Below are 9302 nucleotides of genomic sequence, written 5' to 3' on the forward strand. Positions count from 1 at the left end.
GATAGATAGATAGATAGATAGATAGATACTTTATTCATCCAGTAGGGAAATACACACTTCCAGCAGTATCCTTGTGTTGAAAAAGAAAATAATAATAAAATAAATAGAATACCTAAATACCCAATATATTGGTTGATATAGAGTATTTAAATAGTGCTACATAATAAATGCGGTTTTACCATTTTACCCTCTTTCTTGGGGATTGGGTTGACGTTTCACCATTTTTGAAGCCACACTAACAAAAAACTGCATTGACTCGCACTAAAATCCTCAATTCACCTCTTCTTCCTACCGCGATCCGAACTGCTTTGCTAAAAGTCGGATGAAAACAGATTTGCAGGGTGAGAAAAGATCATTCTAAAGGCTCTTTGAACTCTTAATACTTAATACAGAAAATATTCTACTTTATTTTTTAATGACATCTCAAACAACACACCCCACCTTGAATTCTTAATATAAAAGACATTTGAAAGAGAATTAAAAGTATGGTTGGAGATAATCAGAGTGCCATGTATTAAGCCACGAGTGTGTGCAAGGATGCAATCGCTGTAGAAGGAAAACATATATAAATACAGTCGACCCATGAAATATGACATCATTCCCTTCTCAGGTTGGGATCGCAAAGTAAATTGCAGTATAATGGAGGATAGAAACTTATGCTACTTAGCTGCAAACACCCGGTATCCCAGATAAAAACAACAAAATAACCAAACAATAAGTAGTAAGTATGTGCAAATGATTATTAATATTATAATCAAATATATACGTAATGGAAAAATGTAATTTATATACTCTTGGTGGGACGTGAATTGGTTGAGTGGAGAAGCGGGTGGATGCAGGGGGGAGGAGAGATGGCAGATAAAAATGTGGGACTGATTTTAAAACATGAGCTAGCAAGGATTGTCATGCCCTCTGAAGATTATGTTGCTTTAATCACTTACTTATTTTTTTTTTCGATAGTCCAATTTGTCGATTCGTTACGGTCATAAAACTTAGCCATTTGTGTGCCTGGGTAGTATTTCTTAATCGTTTCCATGGTTAGATCAAATGTTCTGCATTTATATAGCACTTTTCAAGTCAATGACGACCTCCCAAAGCGCTTTACAATGTGCTTCACACTTTTCCCTTTTACACACTAACTTACCGATAGCAGCATCAGCTAGAGAGATCTATGTTAATGTATAGCTAATGTGTTTCCAACCCCCTGTACCCCTGATAGAAATATCAAAATAATAAAAGAGAACATAAAAAGTACTACTTATACGTCATATACAGGTACAATAATATCATAAATAATATACATGTATAGGAAAAATGAAATTTTGTCTATGTTTGGTGATACATGACTTGAGTTGGTACGGTGGAGTTAACGGGTGGATGTGGAGGGTGGAGGAAAAGCCGACTTAGAGTTAAAACTGATTTCAAAACATTCACTAGTGAGGATTACAACCCCCTCAGAAGATTTCCTTGCTTATTTTCACTAATTGTATCGATCGTCAATTGGTTATGGCCATGAGACTTAACGAAGGTAGCCATTCGTGTGCCTTTGTATTTCTTACTAATCATAGGCTTCAATTTAAAGGTTATCATTTGTTTCCTTCTTTCTTTAGCATCACTGCAAGATTTGGGACCTATAGTTATCAAACAGAGTACAAAAAAACACAGTAAGTTTAGACAGAGCACAGGAGATTCGGAACTGAACCAAGAGAAAGGCATAGTGGGAAAAAAGTCAACCAATAGCAAACATATAGCAGCTTATATGACATTGACCAATAGTACACAGGCATCTTAGAAACGTAACTACGTGTGATTATTCGTTGATGATCTTAATCCAAGGCAGCACGGCGGCGCAGTGGTTAGCGCTTGTGCGGCACAGTTCATGTCATGGGAACCTGTGCGGAGTTTGTAACCTGTGCGGAGTTTGTAGGTTCTCCCCGTGCTTGCGTGGATTTCCTCCGGGCACCCCGGTTTCCTCCCACGTTCCAAAAACATGCATTTCAGGTGAATTGGCCGGTCCGAATTGTCCCTAGGTGTAAATGAGCGAATGAGTTGTCTGTCCCTGTGTGCCCTGCGATTGGCTGGCAACCAGTTCAGGGTGTCCCCTGCCCACTGCCCGGGGATGGCTGGGATGGGCTCCAGCCCCCCCGCGGCCCTAATGAGGATAAGCGGTACGGCTAATGAGATGAGATCTTAATCCACACCATAATGTGAAAATGTCTTAAGGCGGAGTCGCTGTATCCTGGGGTCTAGAGTAAATTCTCCAAATTATCGTCCAGTTAGCATGAGGAATTGAATTTAGGACTGTTGTGGCTACTTTAGAGTGCCCCGTTGAAGTGAGCGAGCGTAAGAAACACTTAGAATATGGAAACTAATGAAGACTTTATCAGCGATTCGCTTCCAGTGACGCGCCGGCTCAAAGACACGTGGCGCTATTCGCGGCATCAGCACGTAGCGAGCGTTTCCCCGCACGCCTGCCAGAAGGATTATTAACTTTGTCTTAATTGGTTTTTCAAGCGGACCTTATTTAGCAACACGAGTAACTACATGCTGAAATGGACTCGCACAAGCGGAAGGAAAAATACAGAAGAAGAAGAAAAAATGTTGAAATGAGGATAGAATGGTTCAAAATTAAATGATTACTATGGACAATTTTGACAAGGTCTTGCTTTCAGGGATATCAATGACCTCAAATCATCCCAGAAGAAGTGATCATGAATATAACCATTGTAAAACAAAAACTTAGACCAGCTATGTCCAAAGTCCGGCCTGGGGGCCAGTTACGGTCAGTGATTACATTTTTACTGGCCATAAGAAAAATAATATGTATTGTTGACCGCGGTAGAAACTAAATATTTACCAAAACAAAACAAAACAAAAAACAAAATCAGCATTTTACAATATGATGGCAGTAACCCTTTGGCCACATAGCCCTAATCCCAACATGACAACTAATTAAAAAAGGACAGTTGACTGTGAGGGCCGCAGCTTTCAGGACAAGTGGAAAATGGAGTATTCCATCCATCAATCCATTATCTGCACCACTTAGGGTCGCGGGGGTGCTGGAGCCCATCCCAGTCGTCTTTGATAAGTGGAAAGGGGACACCCTGAACTAGTTGCCAACCAGTCGAAGGGACACAGAGACAGACAATCATTCACACCTAGGAACAATTTGGACCGGCCAATTAACCTGACATGCATGTTTTTGGGAATATGGGAGGAAACACACGCAGGCAGGAGGAGAACATGCAAACTCCACACGGGGAGACAGCAGCAGCTGGAATTGAACCCTGGACCTGTACCCCAGACCTTCGCATCGTAAGGCTGTCCGCTCACCACCCAGCCGCTGTGCCGCCTATAATGTATACATCCATCCTGGACTTGAACCCTGAACTTCTGCACTGTTGGGCTTTTGCTCACCACCCAGCTAGCGAATTTTTTCACCGAAATCTGAAACAACTGCCTAATTCACTAAGAGACTGTGGCTGTTTTCAAAGAATATAATATCAAAAGGCATTGCCAGACCAAACAGGCAGACTACAATCAGCTAACTGGAAACGAACGCTGTGGAAAGGTGAAGCCACCGGAAGCTGTTTTAACGGCATAACAGCGCTTTTTCGCGAGACCCAGCCAGTCAAATGAAAATGCTACAAAGGCGAGCTCCAAGCACTGCCAACCCTTCAGAGAAGTCTAAAAATTGGAATTAAAAATCGATTTTCATCCAAACACACAGCGAATGAAGTGTGTCCCATTGCTCTGGCAACTTTTTGGAAGACCTCAGCTTTTTCCGATGCGCAGTTTTCGAAGATAAATCTCACGAGACCATCTTCCTTGTACACCCTTGCCGATATTTGCGAGATTAAGTCGGACTGACACGATGTCAGAGGAGAGGATTTGATCTAAAGCCTTTAAGATGACGCTGCATGCTCCCCCTCAAACGACTCCAGTTTGCTAATATGAGGAAGTTACAATTATCATTACAGTGTTGTGAGGAATTTCGGCTGCATGATTCTTCTTCTACTTTTATATTACCTGACCAGTAGGGGGAGTAAGAGATTCTGTATCAAAATGTAACTGCGGTAATTAATTCCTCATCCACTTTTTTCCAATTAAACGATTCCTAATGAATTAAAAACTCGTTGAGTCCAGATTCAAAACTACTGCAATTTTTTTAAATATTATTCCTTTTAAGTCAAATTGACTTGATTGAAAATGTGTTTTTAATTAACTATTGAATGATTATCGAAAATAATATGATATTGTTGTAGATCTTATGGTTTTAAATATCATTTTAAATCATGAGCGGTCCCTTCTCAAGGTTTCATTTTCCTCATGCTGAGGTTTTTGAGTTTTTCCTTGCCTTCCTGTAGGTTTTAGATCAGGGGATGGAGTCATTGTGGCCTGTGCAGTCTTTTGAGACTCCTTGTGATTAAGGGCCAAATAAATTACCAGGAATTGACTTGACTTGAGGTTTTTGAGTTTTTCCTTGCCCTCATGTAGGTTTTAGATCAGGGGATGGTGTCATAATATTCTGACGTTTGCAATAATCTGTGGTCTGTGCACCCCTTTGAGACTCCTTGTGATTAAGGGCCAAAAAATCTAACAGGACTTGACTTGAAGTTTTTGAGTTTTTCCTTGCCCTCAGGAAGCTTTTAGATCAGGAGATGATGTCACGATAGTCTGTAGTTTGCAATAGTCTGTGCAGCCCTTTGAGATTCCTTGTAAGGGCCAAAAAAATTAACAGGACTTGACGTTTTTGAGTTTTTCCTTTCCTTCATGTAGGTTTTAGATCAGGGGATGGTCTGTAGTAGTCTGTGGAGCCATTTGATTACGGGTGTCACATGAGTTGACTATCCATGATGTGCTTTTATATTTTTGTGAGATTTATGTCTCAAATCAAGTAAATACATTCTTGAAGACGATATTTTAAATAGTCACAAAGAATTCCAACCAATAAAATACATTGTTTTATTCTATTGTAAAGCCAATGCTTGGAATTACCTAAATATTAAATATTATTTAGTATGCAATGTTGAACTAATGCCAGTCATTACACTGTTAAGAGCTTGAAATTAAATGAACAAATTTAAAGATTTCACATGTATTTATTTCTATAAGATTTGCTTTGGTTACAACCAGGTTTATTATTATTATATATTTTTTGTGCTAATGCATACTTAAACATATTTGCAAGTATTACGAATCAATGTCACTGTTTTCGACCAAAATGTTTTTTTGGGGGGGTTTAATCAAGAAAACGGGACAATTCCAGTGTAGAACAAAATAAAAGTAAAATAATAAGAAAGAAAAGGCACAGGATTCTTGATTGTGTCAATGCTGAGTGGATTGGATTATAGAAATCACCCTGGATTATTTTATATGACTTCAGTGTCGAGCTGCTAAATTTGTATTTTTTCCCATTTTATTTAAAAAAAAAAGTAAAACAAACAAACAAAATAACCCCGAATAACTTTTACCTGCGTGTCAATTGCGTGGACCATGATCCGTCCTTCAACGAATCTCGGGAGGATCCAATTTCTGCAGAAGCGCAGGATGAAATCCGGAGAACCTGCCGACCGCTTCCACGCACGCGTCAATCACTTGTCCAAACGGGGATGCGCGTTCGCGAGAGAAGCGCGCACCGGGACAACCTGGACGTGATCCGGATTAGCGGGAATTACAGCGAGCAAGTGGGCAAAGGGCTGCTGATGACGAGGGGGGGATATACTGGAGTCCAGGTTCTTCGTTTTTCTGCACCTCAGATTAACTCACGATAATCTGAGGATTAGCCATCACAGGAACACTTACCGCGTGTGGGATACCGCCATCTATGGGGCAGATGGTGGGATTACAGGTCAATTCAGAGGTACAGTGGAGCCTCGGTTTTCGAACGCCTCTCAGTTTGAACAAATCGGAGTCCGACCAAAAATTTCGAGAAATTCTTGCTTCGCTGTTCGGTCAAAAAATCGGAGTTTGAACGCCGGTAATGCGTGAGTGCGTACGCTAGGGTGCGATGCTGAGCGGCGTACGGGTGTAGATGGCTCTTTTCCTGACCGACTGTTATCGCGTGCGGACGTGCTTCGTTTTGCTTTCGCTTTTAATATAGGTGTACGAAGTGTTTTAGCCCCTTATTATGCCTCCGAAGAAAGTCAGTGCAAGCAGCAAAAAAGAAAAGTAGTGCGTACAACTATTGCATTTAAGAAAGAAATAATAGCAAAATATGAAGACGGTGTGCTGATCTTGCTAGGGAATACCCCACTGTCCACCTGCGCCTTCTGCTGACCACCACAAAGGTAAGAAATCCTATTCATAATTCTTTTCTTTATCCTTTTTCTTTATTTTTACACGTTCATGTTAGCGTAATCTTTCGTACGGAAGAGTACGATAACGCGAACATAGGATTAGCCTGGGTTAGCTTTATGTTTACGTTAAACATTTAAGGTAAACATTCAGGGTGTTGGAACGGAGCCCTACATTCAGGGTGTTGGAAGGGAGCCCCCTTTCTAATGAACCGCTCACCACTTGCTGTGGAGACCCGAGTGCTAAATGACTTGTAAACGACCTGATTTTTTTATTTTTACACATTCATGTTAGCGTAATCTTTCGTACGGAAGATTACGATAACGCGAACGTACGATTAGCCTGGGTTAGCTTTATGTTTACGTTAAACATTCAAGGTAAACATTCAGGGTGTTGGAACGGAGCCCCCTTTCCAATGAAGCGCTAGCCACTTGTGGTGCTAAATGACTTGTAAACGACCTGATTCTTTTATTTTTACACGTTCATGTTAGCGTAATCTTTCGTACGGAAGATTACGATAACGCGAACGTACGATTAGCCTGGGTTAGCTTTATGTTTACGTTAAACATTCAAGGTAAACATTCAGGGTGTTGGAACGGATTAAAACGATTTACATTATTTTTAATGGGAAAAATGATTTCGGTGATCGAACAAATCGGTTTTCGAACAGGGTTCTGGAACGGATTATGGTCGAGAACCGAGGTTCCCCTGTACCTGGGTTTTAGGGGCACCATTACCTGTGGTGTGTCGTGCGCAAGTACAGCCTGGTGGCGCTCATCACTCTTCAGGGCGTTTTTTCTGGGTAGGGTTTCTCTTCCTCACATGAAACAGTACACGTTCTGAAATTTTGAGGATCACATTGTAGCAGGACCGGCCCGCACCTTCATGGGGCCCTAAGCAAAATTAGATTAGGGGCCCCCTATTACTTGATCATTTGCTTACCTACTAAAACTCATACCATGTTCTACTCCAAGGGTGGGCCACTATTTAGAGTCGGGGGCCACATGTGACAAGGTTATACCTCTTTTGAAATAGTTTCATCAAATTGGTTTTGAAACAATGACAGTAAAATAGTATATTTGGTCCATATTTTAAGCACTTCCTTTTTTCTATAGTTGGATTTTTATTTAAATTCTGTAGTTTTTTTGTAGTGTTACTATAGTTCTATTTTTGTAGTATTTCTGAATTAAATTTATGTAGTATTTCCATGGTGATATTTTTTTAGTATTTCTGTAGTGGTTTAGTCGTATTTCGAAAGTAGATTTTTTTTTTGTATATCTGTCGTATTTTTGTATGAATACAGTAGTTTTATGATTATAGTATTTTTGTAGTATTACTGTAGTATTATACCATCCGAAATCATGGTAAATGTGAACTCTCAACCAAATAAGACCGACGAACTGACTGTGCTAGTGAAAAATATCAAAGCTTACGTTGAGTGCAGTTTGCCGTGTTTTACGGAAACGTAGTTCACGTCTAGCATCTCGGACGCTAACGTGGAGCTACCTGGCTTCAGCGCTGTTAGGACAGACAGAGACACAAAAGCCTGCGGGAAGCGGAGAGGAGGTGGACTCGTTATCTACGTGAACACGAGGTGGTGTAACCCTGGGCACAAAGATTTCCATCTGCTGCAAGAACTTTCTGCGTAGCGTGTGACGTCATCCACTCCGCTGTTGCTAAACTACAACACAGCACCCCGAGGCCATCCTGTTAATCTGTTAATAAACAACAAAAGGATACTGCTGGAAGTGTGAATTTCCCTACGGGGATGAATAAAGTATCGATCTATCTATCTGTCTAGTATTATTTTTTTTTTAATATTTTTGTACTATCTGTGCCGTATTTTGTAGTATTCCCATATAAGATTGGTTACTGTAGAACTGTAGTATTTTTGTAGTACAGTGTTACTGTAGTTTTGTTTTTGTAGTATTTTTGTGATAATTCCATAGATTTTTTGGGAGTATCGCTATAGGTGTAATTTGCAGTAGTTCTGTAGTAATCCTCTTATAGTATTTTTGTATTCATATTTCTTTGTAGTGTTTTCATATTATGGTATGTATTTGTATTTTCTTAGTATTTCAGTAGAAGTATAATTGATGTGTTTTCAAACCAGTATTTTAGTTGTATTTTTGTAGATTTTTTTGTAGAATTTTCATAGGAGTCTTTTGTCATTTTTTTCCCCTTGTATTATTGCAGTTGTATTATTGTATTATACTTGGAGTAAATAATTCTGCAGCAGTATTTTGTATCATGGTATTACTTGAGTAGTATTTTTTGCAGTAATTCTATTCTATTTTTTTTTTTTTTAGGATGAAAGCAAAGTCGCTGTTTTGAAGCACAATATTTGATATTTACTTTTGTAGTAATTGTGTAGTATTTTTGTTGTATTTCTGTAGAAGTATTTTGGAGTGGACACACAAAGTGACAAACCCAAAAAGTGAACCACTCTTTGGGGCCCCCTAGTGGTTGCAGGATCCTAAGCAGCCGCTTGGCTCGCTAATGCCTTGTGTCGGCTCTGCGTTGTACAATATGCATTGCATCACTTGTGGCCAGGAGCGATATTAGTTTGAGTTTTTGGGGTGCTGAGCACCAAATATGTGTTTTTTTTTTCACTTTAAGTGATTTAGAATCATTCTATACCGTTCAGGAGTGTCACTTACCATTTGTGAACATCACATTACAGTTGTTACTCATTTTTTTCCCAATTCTCCACACACATATGCATAAAGAAGAGGAAGCATGGAACGTATTAGGCAATGATGCATTCTATTCAACACTTTATATCGTTTTATTTTCATTGTTTAGTAAAACATACTCTTACCGTCATACACTGGAGCCTCCACAGACTCCGCCGCTATGCCGCAAGTGACACTAGCCAATGAAAAAGAAGTGGGGAGAGGGTGAAAACGGTGTTAGGAATTTAATGGACTGAAATGCGTAGTTCCCATTTTTGTTTTACTTTTATTTCATCTAGTTTATTATCATATTGAAGACTATCCTGGCAT

At 39.7% G+C, this 9302-nt stretch overlaps 1 protein-coding gene across 1 annotated transcript in view; it reads right to left on the reverse strand.

Annotated features, from left to right (window-relative positions):
• Positions 1 to 5648, reverse strand: part of osbpl7 (oxysterol binding protein-like 7) — a 33385-nt gene extending 27737 nt beyond the window's left edge. Inside the window, exon 1 of the mRNA XM_088323729.1 lies at positions 5475 to 5648. The gene's annotated coding sequence lies outside the window, so the exon portion shown is untranslated. The remainder of the gene's footprint in view (positions 1 to 5474) is intronic.
• Positions 5649 to 9302: the final 3654 nt, after the last annotated feature.

Source organism: Urocampus carinirostris, chromosome 19 (assembly GCF_059441175.1).
Source record: "Urocampus carinirostris isolate Australia breed hairy pipefish chromosome 19, RoL_Ucar_1.0, whole genome shotgun sequence".
NCBI lineage: Eukaryota > Metazoa > Chordata > Actinopteri > Syngnathiformes > Syngnathidae > Urocampus > Urocampus carinirostris.